Source organism: Hypanus sabinus, chromosome 19, assembly GCF_030144855.1.
Source record: "Hypanus sabinus isolate sHypSab1 chromosome 19, sHypSab1.hap1, whole genome shotgun sequence".
NCBI classification, from domain to species: domain Eukaryota; kingdom Metazoa; phylum Chordata; class Chondrichthyes; order Myliobatiformes; family Dasyatidae; genus Hypanus; species Hypanus sabinus.
The window spans coordinates 65,256,372-65,269,996 of NC_082724.1; the positions used below are offsets into that span (position 1 = coordinate 65,256,372).

General features: G+C 39.1%; 1 protein-coding gene and 1 pseudogene across 1 annotated transcript in view; one reads left to right on the forward strand and one right to left on the reverse strand.

Annotated features, from left to right (window-relative positions):
* The window catches only part of LOC132377991 (uncharacterized protein C3orf62 homolog), a 49,465-nt gene that overhangs the window by 17,540 nt on the left and 18,300 nt on the right, over positions 1-13,625 (forward strand). The window lies entirely within an intron of this gene.
* Positions 1,346-10,890, reverse strand: LOC132377993 (glutathione peroxidase 2-like; annotated as a pseudogene).

The following is a 13,625-nucleotide window of genomic DNA, read 5'->3' on the forward strand; positions in this document are numbered from 1 at the left end:
AGAGCGAGCAAGGAGGCCAACAAACCTGACTCAGTTAAACCAGTTATGTCTGGAGGAATGGAACAAAATTCCAGCAATTTACTGCGAGAAGCTTGTGGAAGGCTACCCAAAACGTTTGATCCAAGTTAAACAATTTAAAGGCAATGCTACCAAATACTAACAAAGTGTATGTAAACTTATGACCAACTGGGGAAATGATGAAAGAAATAAAAGCTGAAATAAATCATTCTCTCTACTATTATTCTGACATTTCACATGCTTAAATAGTGATCCTAACTGACCCAAGATGGGGTATGTTTTCTAGGATTAAATGTCAGGAATTGTGAAAAACTTGAGTTTAAATGTATTTGGCTAAGGTGTATATAAACTTCTGACTTCATCTGTATATTTAAGGCAGAGGCTTGATTAATCAGGGCATGAAGGGATACCAGGACAAAGCAGATTGGGGCTGAGAGGAAGACTGGATCAGCCATGATGATTCTTGTTTCTGGTCACCTCACTACAGGAAGAATGTGGAAGCCATAGAAAGAGTTACAAGGATGTTGCCTGGATTGGGGACCATGCCTTATGAGAATACGTTGAGTGAACTCAGCCTTTTTTCCTTGGAGTGTCAGAGGATGAGAGGTGACCTGATAGAGGTTTGAGATGATGATGAGAGGCATTGATCATGTGGATAGTCAGAGGCTTCTTCCCAGGGCTGAAATGGTTGCCACTAGAGGACACAGGTTTAAGGTGCTGGGGAGTAGGTACAGAGGAGATGTCAGGGGTAAGTTTTTTTACTCGGAAAGTGGTGAGTACGTTCAATGGGCTGCCAACAACAGTGGAGGCGGATATGATAGGGTCTTTTTAGAGACTTTTGGATAGGTACATGGAGCTTAGAAAAATAGAGGGCTATTGATAAGCCTAGTAATTTCTAAGGTAAGGACATGTTCGGTACAGCTTTGTGGGCCAAAGGGCCTGTATTGTGCTGTAGGATTTCTATGTTTCAATGATGAAATGGCGGAATGGACTCAATGGGCCAAATGGCCTAGTTCTGCTCCTACATCTTATGGTTTTATCTATTGGTTTCTATTTATCCATCATCTTTGTTACATTCTCAGTTCTAATAAATATATCCAACACCATTTCCCTTTCTTGAAGCCATGTAAAGTTTGACTAATTTTATAATAATTTTCTCAATGGAGATGGAGGTGGAATACAGTTTAGAGAAGCGTATAGTCGTGCACTTTGGAATGTTACATTCCAGCAGCAATAGGCCACAAATTGAGTCAGGTTTTGATGTTAAAACCTCTATCTTTATTGGTATCTCATCAAACATAGAAATATATTAGATGAAATAAACATAAGTTAACAGTGTTATGTGTGTATGGCTCCCAAACTATCAAGCTTAGGAACAGTTCTTAGAAGTATTAAGATGGCAAACTAGAAAGGCCCAGTAATCCACGAAATAAGTGAGAGGATGGACTGTAAATCCAAATTAAAATGTAGAGGAGGTGATCATGAAGAATTCTACAGGCTCCCCACTGGGAGAACAAAGTAACAGTCACCGAAGATCTTATCTGTCAAGTCATCCTGAAATCCACGTAGAAATATCACAAAGGTAACAGTCAAGGAAAATTCCTTAGCATAAGTGGTTACCACGTAACACACCCAAATCCATGTAGGGGTTAAAAAAAGTGGTTGCCATGGGCTACTCCAACAAAATCCACATATGTATCATACAAAGTGACAGTCACACCATCCATAGAATCAACCCAATCCTTTGGGCATGGGGAAGTCTCAGACTTTACCCATTATTGTAGCGAGCTGTTCCTGCCCGCAGACCAAAACTTCCACTCTCACCCCTTCCTTCTGAAAGTCCCAGCGGCCTGTTATACTAACGTCATAGTCCCACCTCATCCAAGCATTTTAAAGCGACTCCCACAGTAAACAAAACCGTGGTCACGTAACACCTCCCGCCAAAAAGGGAAGATTTTGAACTGTAAGAGCAAAATTTTAACTGCAAACTACAATATGTAAAACAATACATTTATGGTTACCATAGAGCATATTACAGACTAATGTAACATATTACAAAAGCATTTGCAAATAGTAAATTCCACCCCACTATTAAAAGTACATCACAAACTTAACTGGAAAGACAATCGGCAATTATATTATCATTGCCTTTAATGTGAGTTATCATGAGATCATACTCCTGCAAAATCAAACTCCAATTTAACAACCGTCTATTTTTGTTTTTCACCTTACTCAAAAACACCAATGGATTATGATCTGTACACACGAGTAGTTTCTGAGCTGTGCAAACATACACATCAAAATGCTGCAAAGCCAAAATAAGCCATAATAATTCCTTCTCGATGGTAGAATAATTCCTTTGATGCTCATTGAATTTCTTTGTAAAGTATGCCACATACTTTAATCAACATCATCATAATCATCCCTTTGCAGTAACACTGCTCCTGCAGCTTCATCACTGGCATCCACAGCTATGGAAGATGGTTTTACAAAGTCAAGGGACCTGAGCACAGGTTGGTGACATAAGATGGCTTCCAATTTACCAAATGCCTCCTGACAAGGCTCTGCCCCTTCTTCAGGTTAGTCAACAGGAGGGCAATATGACATCAGTATAACAAGCTGTTCCTGCCCGTAGTCTAAAACTTCCACACACTCTCCTTCCTTCTGACGTCAAGCCTGTCGCGCTTGTTAGACTGACGTCAGTCCTGCCTCATCCAGGAGTTTTAAAGTGACACCCAAAGTAAACAAAACTGTGATTACGCAACAGGCAAAACAATATAAAGTCATTGGGGAGTATATGGGGAGTTAAATTCAAAAATTGGAGTTGCAAAGGGGCTCAGGAGTAGTGCAGGATTCCCTAAAATTTATCTTGCAGATTGTGTCAATGGAAAAGAAACCAAATGCAATGTTATCATTCATTTTGAGAGCACTAGAATATAAAAGCAAGGATATTATGCTGAGATTTTATAAGGTTGGACTGCACTTAAGAGTAGCGTGAGCTGTTTTGGTCTCCTTATCTAAGAAAGGATGTGCTGGCATTGGAATCTAGAGGAGATTCACAAGAACAATCCTGGGAATCAAAGGATTAGTATAGGAGCACTTGATAGCTCTGGGACGAGAATACAATGTATGTCCCTTTAGAACAAAGATGAGGAAATTATTTATCTGTAAAGTGATTGATCTGTGCATTCATTGCAACAGACAGCCATGGAGGCTAAGTCATGGGGGTATATTTAAAGTGGAAGTTGATAGATTCTGGATTAATAAGCACATGAAAAGTTATGAGGAGAATGTAGTAAATTAGTAAATATTCTGGGAATCTCAATTGTCTAAAAGCTGAACTGCATAAGCCATATAAATACCACTACTGCAAGACTGAATAGACTGCATGATAGATCAAAATCTGATGGTAATCCTCGTAAACACATGATTCTACAGATGCTGGAGATCTTGACAAAAGCACATAATATGCTGGAGGAATTCAAAGTCAGGTAGCTTCTATGATCGACATTTTGGGCTGAAACATTTCAACAAGATTGTTTTTTTTCATCACACCAGGCAATTTTGCGTAATCCAAGTCTCTATAATAAGACTGAAGTGGAATGCAGCTTTTTTCCATTGAAGCATATTTAATAGAAAATACTCCTTTACAATTTAACTTTACGTCCTGTTAAAATAAGCTAGCTTCTATGTCCAGTTAGATTTTACAGGTTACGTTAAGTACTTTTCAGTAGACCTTTTGAAAAGCACCATCATATAGTAAAATGTCTAACATCCAAAATTAGCTTGGCTCATTCAGCAGAAATCACAAATTCACTGAGAAAACTATAGATGTATATTTAACATTTACAAACAAAATCTAAACAAAGAACACAGCTATTAGATTAGCACGACAATCTGGTGATCACTACATTTTACACATTGTTAACTATTGGCTAATCTTTATACAAAGCATAAGCTTAACAACATTGAAAATTGCTATAAATATTACTCAACTTGTTCAGTGGTTTTATCAACTTTTTTTATGACTTTTGTAAAAGGACTCTGATGTCTTCTTCAATGTCAATAGTCAGGAAATTCTTGCTGTATCGCCTATATGGCTTGCCATCCGGCCCAATAAGGAATTTCTCAAAATTCCAGCCTATATCATGTCGACGGACGGGTCTCCAGATGATGAACTTGGGATCAATTGTTAAGGTTTCAGGATCATCATGAGGTTCAGGCAGTTTGTGTTTCAGAAAAGTGAAGACTGGATTCTCATCTTCTCCATTCACATCTACCTTTTTCGATAAAGAGAAATTTGGCTGAAAACCATTGCCTGGACGGACATATTTCAAGGAATTAAGAATCTCTTCATTGTAGATATTTTCCTATAAAATGGATACAAAGCAAAGTCAAATAAAAGGATTTTAAATTTTGTTTTTCTGTCATAATAGGAACCAACCTAGAACGTCCATTGCTGATGTTTCCCAAAAAATATAGATTGATCTACAGAATGCAGGATTTCTTTTAGATTAGTGTAATTTTTATTTCAAGAACCATTAAAGAAACCTCAATAATAACTAAGTTTCCAAATTATCTGTACAGGAAATAAAACTGGAATTGCACAATACATTGGGCAGCAGATCCAATTATTTTTTATTACTATCAGAAGCATAATGATGAGCTGAATATGACCCAAGTATCACAATTTGAACTCATAAAACATAACTCACTTTTAACATGGTCATTTTAATATAACTTTACCACTTCCAAAAGTATGAGTTCATGTGAGCAAATTTTGTCAACTGCAAGTTTTTACCCAAATATAACCATATAACAATTACAGTACAGAAACAGGCCATCTTGGCCCTTCTAGTCCATGCTGAACGCTTACTCTCACCCAGTCCCACCGACCTGCACTCAGCCCATAACCCTCCATTCCTTTCCTGTCCATATACCTATCCAATTTTTTTTAAATGACAATATCGAACTTGCTTCTACCACTTCTACTGGAAGCTCATTCCACACAGCTACCACTCTCTGAGTAAAGAAATTCCCCCTCGTGTTACCCTTAAACTTTTGCCCCCAACTCTCAACTCATGTCCTCTTGTTTGAATCTCCCCTACTCTCAATGGAAAAAGCCTATCCACGTCAACTCTATCTATCCCCCTCATAATTTTAAATACCTCTATCAAGTCCCCCCTCAACCTTATACGTTCCAAAGAATAAAGACCTAACTTGTTCATCCTTTCTCTGTAACTTAGGTTCAGAAACCCAGGTAACATTCTAGTAAATCTTCTCTGCACTCTCTATTCTGTTGACATCTTTCCTATAATTTGGTGACCAGAACTGTACACAATACTCCAAATTTGGCCTCACCAATGCCTTGTACAATTTTAACATTACATCCCAACCTAAACTCAATGCTCTGATTTATAAATGCCAGCATACCAAAAGCTTTCACCACCACCCTATCCACATGAGATTCCACTGTTACGTATCCCGTAACTGGATCACTTACCAGCAAAGATAGAGAGGTTCATTGAAGTCTGATGGCACTATTTTGAAATGTTTTTATTTATAAAGGGGCACAAAAGTAAGGTTAATACAAACATTCAGATAATATACGTCGTCAATACTCAATCTAAAGCACGGGTATAGCAATAATCATCGTTAAGAAATAAGCTCTACTGTTTAGGGGATAATGTCCGTTGGAAATATAAAAGTCACTCAGAAGTCTGCAGGCTTCAGCCTTTTGGGAATCGCTGGGTTTCACGTGTTTGAGAGAGAGAGAGAGATTGGTGAGAAAAGGAAAACTTGCCCGGGTCTTTATGAAGCAAATTCTTTGAATCAGGGGAGTGTTGGTTCCCCGTTGTTAGTTCGAAGTCTTTTTCAATGTTATCAGCCACCCGCTCCCCAGGCAAAGGAGAACGGAACGCACGTGGCTTTGAATGGCTTCCCGCTAGCACAGGAGTGATGAGCGATGGTGTCCTTCTGGTGCGTCACTGGGGTACCGCCTCCTGCAGTCCCCTTTTATCTTGACTTGCAGAGTTGTATATGTCCATCAAAGTAGGGTGATGCAATCCCCACCCCCACATTGCCTGAGGGTGTCCATGTCCCTGGTAGCTGGCACATAGCAGAGAGTTGCAATTCACACAGGTGTCTCTAAGAACAATGGTCAAAACAGTTGCATTGTCTCTCATTTCCTGGGTCCGAGACCCAAATTAATAGTGATCTGGCGATTCTCCGGAAGGAGGGGGCTGCTCCCACCCCTTCGGCCCCTCAGAGCTGTGGTACATTCATAACACCATCTTTGGGGAGCTATGCACCATTATTCCTAGATCACTCTGTTCTACTGCATTTCTCAATGCCCTACCATTTACCATGTATGTCCTATTAGTTCTACCAAAATGTAGCACCTCACACTTATCAGCATTAAACTCCAACTGCCATCTTTCAGCCCACTCTTCTAACTGGCGTTAATCTCTCTGCAAGTTTTGAAAACCTACTTCATTATCCACAATGCCACCTATCTTAGTATCATCTCCATACCTACTAATCCAATTTACCACCCCATCATCCAGATCATTGGATGATCTTGGGGACAACATTGGACCCAGTACAGATCCCTGAGGCACACCACTAGTCACTGGCCTCCAACCTGACAAACAGTTATCCACCACTACATAGCATCTCCCATCCAGCCACTGTTGAAACCATTTTACTACTTCAAAATTAATACCTAATGATTGAACCTTCCTAACTAACCTTCTGTGTGGAACCTTGTCAAATGACAAGAAAGACTGCTGAAATTCTACAAGAATCCCAGAAATGCATGATATGAAAAACAATTTTCTTAAAAGGAAATTGTTGTCTTGAATATTTGAAATTGTATTGCATTTCGTAAATACATCACTCTAGAGATGTGCATTTAGCTTTCTTATGATAAAATCTTATTTTGAAAGTACAATTAAATGTAAACAAATTTACTATTATTGTAACAATTATTTAGAAGAGTTTGAGATTTCCACAAGGAAGAAAACAAAAATTAGTGCAAAGTTTTGTGGCAAAATCTTTTTCTCTGACAATTTCTCATTTACCTGGTAACCAAATTGATTGCAGGGAAATCCCAAAACCACAAGTCCTTGGCAGCCGTAGCGGCTCTGGAGCTCATTCATCTGTTGGTAATCCCTGATAGTTGTGCCTCAGAGGGATGCAACATTTTCAATTAATACCACCTTTCCTTTCAGTTTGGAGAAATGGAAGATTTCACCATTAAGAAGTTCTGCGGTCAAGTTATAAAATGCCATTTCAGCTTCCGCCATTTTCTTTGCAAGTGTTGCCTGTCAATCAATTCTAAAACACAGATATGAATTGTTCACAAACTGGAATCACGTGCTCAATATCTCAAATCAGCAATACTCCTTTGAATGAAATTTGCATTATTCTGACCCAAGGTCACTGCATGGCTCTAAACAAAAGATGTACAGCACAATTCACATATAAATATTTAAGTCTACATTTTAAAAATTTGTACCTGCAAACGATATTTACAAAACCTATGTCCTTGTCTTTTTGTCACACTATACGCATTTAAAATGAAAGGCACATATTGTATGTTTAACATGATATAATCCTGTTTCTAATAGTATTGATCTCCATTTCCTTATTTAATTATGCAGATGTTTATAATCCTGAAAAGTTTATTCGAACTTTGCAGACAAGCAGGAGGATTCTGAAATACTTTGCTGTTATGCACATGCTGCGTTGCCATTTCTCCTTCAAAGGTACAAATGAAGCCTTACAACAAATGCAGGATCTCAATTTGTAAACTTCAGTATTTTCAGGCATGTTGTTAGTGTTGGGCATCCACTTTGAAGCTTCCATTAAAGTTGATTCAAACAAATCAAAGGTGCACAGATTTACAACTGAATTATCACCCATTTTTCCAGTGAAAAGAGTCAGTTACTTCCTGTCCTCATCTGAACCCTTTATCTTTTTGCAAGTTTATTTATCCTTGTTTGAAAATGTAAAAATATAATTAATCTGACAATAATTTAATTATGTCTGCTTGAATCACACTAGTCCTAAAAAACAAAAGTCTTGAACCGGTGCAGAATGACAATGGACCTTCCTACTCAAAATAAATGTACAGTCACAGAACGATGAAACAGGTCCTACAGCACATCCAGTACATGGTGAACTATTATTCTGCCCTGTCCCATTGCAATGCACCCACACCAGAGCACTCTATACCCATCTCATTCAAATTCATTCTCTTAAATGGTAAAATTGCATTGGCATCCATCATTTCCACTCATTCTACATTCTCACCACCCTCTGAGTGAAGTTCCCCTTAAAACGTTTCACATTTTACCCTTAACCCATGATTTCAACTTGTAGTTTCACCCAACCTCAGTGGAAAAAACCTGCTTACAATTAACACCATCTATCTACGCTTCTCATAATTTTGCATACCTGAGCATTTTTGTATTTCCACAGCAAAGTTAAACGAAGATTTGACAAAAATCCAGTTGTAGTATTTGATCATTGCAAGTCTGTCTGCAGCTCATTCAATTGAATGAGCCTAATTTTAGTCAGCAAAAGTAGGATAACTTCAGGCTTCACAAGCAGTGCATTCCAGATTGTAACCACACTAAGTAAAAACCTTTCATCCTGACACTTCTAATTCCATTTTATTTTATACCTACAATCCCTCCAAAGGAAATAGCTTCCAAACATCAAATCCATCCAGATCATTCACATGTGCTCTGTTGGGGTTTGCAAGCCATTACAAAGCAAAACCTAACATCATGAATGACTGTGATGCTTCACTCCCAGATGAGCTCAATGCCTTTTATGCACACTTTGAAGGGAGAATAAAACTACATCTATGCAAATCCCGTTTCTCCCTAGAGATGCTGCCTGACCTGCTGTGTTCCACCAGTATTTTGTGTGTGTTGTTTGAATTTCCAGCATCTGCAGATCTCCTCGTGTTTGCTCTTAATATGGCATATCCCCTTTGGTCCTCAGCAATTTGTATCAATGTACTACAGAAAGGATCAGTCGAATGTATCACATCTTGGTATGGCAACTGCTTTGCCTAAGACCACAAGAAACTAGACAGTTGTGGACACAGCTCCCCTCCATAGGCTGTTAACTATCAACATTGGGGCACCTCCAGGATGTGTGCTTAGCCCACTGCTCTACACCCGTGAATGTGTGGCTAAATACAGCTCAAGTACCGTCTATAAACTTGCTGCCAACAAAACTAGATTCTCTCCTTCCCACCAGACAGAAGTTACAAAAGCACTGCCACTCTGCAGAATAGCTTCTCTGATAAGGTATTGTCCCTTAGTATCACAAGATGGACTTCATAATCAACCTCCTAATTGCCTTGCATTTTTTGTCTGCAGTTTATCATGTTAATTATTAGTTTCTGGCAAGTAACTAGTAACTGGATATCACAGAAGCCAGTAAGTTGTAGAAACTTTAATGCATAGTAAACCAGTTTTTACTAATTTAGTTGAAATTCCATGCAGATGAATGGTTTCAAATCAAACCAATATCCGTTTATTGTTCTATTCCAGCACCTGCAGTGTCCCATGTCAATGTTGTGAGTTATTTTTTGGCTCTCCTTGTTACATCCTGATAGGAAACATCCATGAGGTTTTCCAGAGTACTGCAATCCTGTATGCCATACTTAGCTCTTTTTTTCAGCTTTGCCCTATCCACCAACAAATTCTATGTCCTTTATGGTTGGTGCGAACATCTCTCTCCTTGAATGCCACACCGCCCCCCCCCCCAAATCTCATTTCAACTGCTGATTTCACCATGTTAGACCCATTTCCCCCAAAGTAGCGGCCATGGACTTCTCCCTTCCAGTTTTTTCTGCATATTATAGGAGCCTCCCTCCATATTTTACAATGTAAACTGCCTGGTAACTTAACACAACCTGTTCCGAGACAGTCGAATCAGGTTTCCCTCCTGATGTGAACGCTGTAATACACAGCGGGCTAAAGAGCGCCTGTGGAGAGACAAAAGGTGTTCATTTTCTATTTTGAACGGTTTGAATGATACATTAAGTTGGTATCTGGCCTAGAAGCCATTTATTTGTCGGTTAAAGATCAGTTTACCTCAGTGCCGTCGACGGGGAGACGGGCGCCAAAACACTTTGACACAAAAAGGAGCCTTACACATCAAAGACGGATTTCTCTTTCATACGAATGGCGAGCGAAGCTCCAACGAATGTCAAAGATCTTTCTCGATCGCTCGAACCGTTAGCAACGCTGCGCACGCGCAGTGCCACGAGGCCCGCGACTTTCAACTGAGCGGCTGAGGCGAAGTGGCTGGGTGAGTGAGTAACGGTGGGAGCGTGAAAAACCAACCGAGAACAAAAGATGAAATTGGACTTGGTTCTTCTTTGAAGTACTAAATTTGAGCCCAAAACCCACACGGATCTTCCTAAATCGGATAGAAAGCCATTAAGTGAAGCGCCGCGGTGTTTAGCGCAAGAGATCCGTGCTCAAGAGGGAGCAGTGTGGGGAGATGCTGCAGCATCAGTCCTGATGAAGGTTTTTGGCCTAAAACGTTGACTGTTTATTCCCCCTCCAGCGACGCTGCCTGACCTGCTGAGTTCCTCCAGCATTTCGTATGTGTTGCTCTGGATTTCCAGCATCTGCAGAATCTAATGCTTATGATGCTGCATCGTTGCTACTGTAACCAAAGGGAAATAAGCGCATGAGGCAACCACAGGAAAGGCTGCTGTAGAATTGGGAAGCCACAGTGTGTTCCCAAAGTTATCTAAGCTCTAATCTCAGATGGTATAGCTTCATTTCCTAAATCTTGCAATTTTGTTTTCTCTTTTGGGAGCTATTAACAGTTTGTAACGTGAACCCCATTAAGACTCCTTAATACTGGATAGCTGGGTGCAGACACGTCTCTACCAAAGGAGGATTAAGACACTCCTTCTTACAGGTCACCTGTGGGCAAGTTATAATACCTGCTTAGCTCCCCATTCAGGGCCATGTGAAGCCATGGGAGCAAGGTGGTGGATGGTGACGCTAGTCAAGACCATGATCGCCCAGTCATACCACACAGCACATAATGATGATGGATACTGACCAGGCCATAGATCATGTTCTGTGCAAGCCAGTGATGTTTCAATGTCTTCTTGAACTCTGCATGTGTTCCTTGAATAAACAGTAAGGGTAGTAGTTTTCAACCCCAGAAATCTACAGTTTCAGGAGGTGGATGAATGACCAGCTGCGTAACTCATGTCTGGGAATCATCAGCTGTGCAAGGAAGAGCAACAGCCAATTTGTAACAGTCATTAAGTAATGGAAAGTGAGCACCAACCTGATTTAACATTTGGAAATGAGTCTTTTTAGAGAAAACTTTCTCACAAAATGGTAGCTAAATGCTTACTAAATAGTTGTTTAAAATCTTGTTTGCACAACCAAATGAATCTTTGAAGGTCTTTAAGCTGACAGATAATCTGGTTATTATAACATGGCAAGTTTGATGTGTACATGTTTGCTGTTCCTTTCTTAACAATCACAGCCACACTTACAACTACTTTTCACTGCTGTTCCCTTTCAGATGGCCTGAAAAAGTGAAAGACTATTAAAATGCCCTGTTAATGTGAGAATTTAATTGAAGTAATTTGACAGTGGGCTAAAATTTCATGAATCCTACAGAAGTCCCTCATTGCAGGCTTTGCTGGAGTTCAATCATGGATTGGGGTGTGCTATCAAGTTTACACAAATCATTAATGTTTTGCAGCTTCGCCTCATTTGAGTAGTCACTGATGTGCACAGTTTTATCTAATGCACAATGTAGAATGAAGTAGATGAACTGCAGATTTTTTTGATCCGGTGCAGTGGCCCCTCCATATCAGATAGTGATCAGCCAGTTAGAGTGGTCTGCATTGTAACATCTGTGGAAATTTGTTAGAATCTTTGCTGACATACCAAATCTGCTCAAACTCCTACAGAAATATAGCCACTGGCATCAATATGTTGGGCCTGTGATAGATCTTCTGAGATGTTCATACTCAGAAACTTGAAGCTACTCACCCTTTCTACTGCTATCACCTCAGAACTGCTGAGTGTCTCCCAATTTCCTCTTCCTGAAATTCTTTGGTCTTACTGGCATTTCCTTACTGGTAAGGAAATTAAACTGTATTGATTATTTTAATTTTTTTTTACTTTGTTTCAGTGCAACTGAAAGACTGACATATACCCCGTTCTCTCTTTCCTGTCCATTTTTTTATCATTAATATATATTTACTTCAGTTGGTCAGTGCAAAATGCCAATTCTGACTTATGACTAATAATTGGATGGGGTTATGGACAGATGTCATAGGTGAGTAAGTTTCAATGCCTTTTTAAGTGCTCTGGATAACTACAGATACATCTGGCATGATCAAACAAAAAAAACATAAATGACAGGCATTATTTGTCTTAAAGGACAAAGAAAGATTTGGTTCTTATTGGGAAGAAATTGAAAATGAAAAAGGTATATCATGCTTTAAGGAGAAATAGGCACAAATGAAAAGTATATGATTTTTCACTGGCAGGAGGTTTGGTAGCCAGAATAAATGAGTTTACAGTAATTTGGTTAAGAGTCAGTGGATGAGGAAGATAACTTTGCTTTGCGCATTCACTTAATGCCATACCAGAAATGTCGGCAGACACCACTTCAGTTGTAACTTTTCAAAAGGATTGGATTTTATATTTGAAAGGAAAATCTGCAGAATGGTTGGCAAAGAGAATTATGGAGCTATCAATAAATTCTTGTCTGACATTCAATATTGAATAAATGGTAATTCATTCTAACTAAATCTTGGGAAGCCTGAAGGCATTATCTTCATCATCTACTTAAACTTTAATCCAGGCCTCTTTATGGCAACTGTTTAAGGCTGAAACATACTTTCATACCTGACCTCCAGGATTTCTGGTAGCCTATTCTTATTATCATTTATATCACTTCTTTCAACCTGTGTAGCATCACTTAACTGATTTTGCCTTGAATCATCTGCAGCTGAAACTGATAGCTGAAGAACAAGATACCAAGCAGATAACTCACACTTGCAACTTGAGAACAGAGGGCACAAACAAATTTAATGAGTTTTAGGTTGCTAGCAGATCATGATGAAACAGAAATCTGGCATTTTACGTAGGTCAGCAGATCTGGGACATACATCAAAATGTTTATGAGTTTCTCACTGTGTGGAATAGGGTGGTGAAAAGATTGAGGGGAGAGAGCATAATTCACTAGGAATTCACCATGAGCAATATATCCTTTGAACAGTTCACTAAAGGGGACACTTTCTATTTGCTTAACTGAATTATGTTTTGATCCCATACTTTAATCTTAGAAACTTTTTAGCAAATCTATAACCTTTCTGATATTCTCTCTAGGCAATGTCATAACAAACAATAAACCTCACAAGAAATTATGCATAAATTAAGTTGCCAGAGATTTACACATTTGTTACCGTCTTATCTCTCCATTGTGCTCTTCAGTACTGCTATTTCTTTACACCATAATAACCATATAACAATTACAGCACAGAAACAGGCCATCTCAGTCCTTCTAGTCCGTGCCAAACACTTACTCTC